Source organism: Epinephelus moara, chromosome 16, assembly GCF_006386435.1.
Source record: "Epinephelus moara isolate mb chromosome 16, YSFRI_EMoa_1.0, whole genome shotgun sequence".
In the NCBI taxonomy this organism is placed as follows: Eukaryota; Metazoa; Chordata; class Actinopteri; order Perciformes; family Serranidae; genus Epinephelus; species Epinephelus moara.
In genome coordinates this window covers 46,928,168-46,928,694 of record NC_065521.1, presented here as the reverse complement: position 1 = coordinate 46,928,694, position 527 = coordinate 46,928,168, and positions in this window count along the sequence as shown.

Here is a 527-nt window from a genome sequence, read left to right as displayed (position 1 = left end):
CACACACAGAGACACACAGACACACACAGTTATTAGCTGCAGTCTTTTGTTTCTCTGATAATAAAACACTGCAATCCAATAAATCACACTGACACAGAGCACAGCGCCAGAGAGAGTGTGTGTGTGTCTCTCTCTCTGCACGACAGTGTGTGTGATGTGTTCATCTTCACTGTGTGTGTGTGTGTGTGTGTGTGTGTGTGTGTGATCTCACAGCAGGGTGTGTCATGCAAATTGCACTAATCAAAACAGAGGAGGCTCAGTGATCCTCCTGACACACACACACACACACACACACACACAGTGAAGATGAACACATCACACACACTGTCGTGCAGAGAGAGAGACACACACTCTTCACTCTGTGTGTGTGTGTGTCATGTTAAAGTGACCTGGAGGCTCCAGCTGTGATCAGACTGAGATTACACACAACCTGCTGAGACTGAAACACAGGAGGCTGTTTCTCTGTGAGGGACTGAGTCTGTTCTCCTGCAGGACATGGAGGACATGGAGGACATGGAGGACATGGA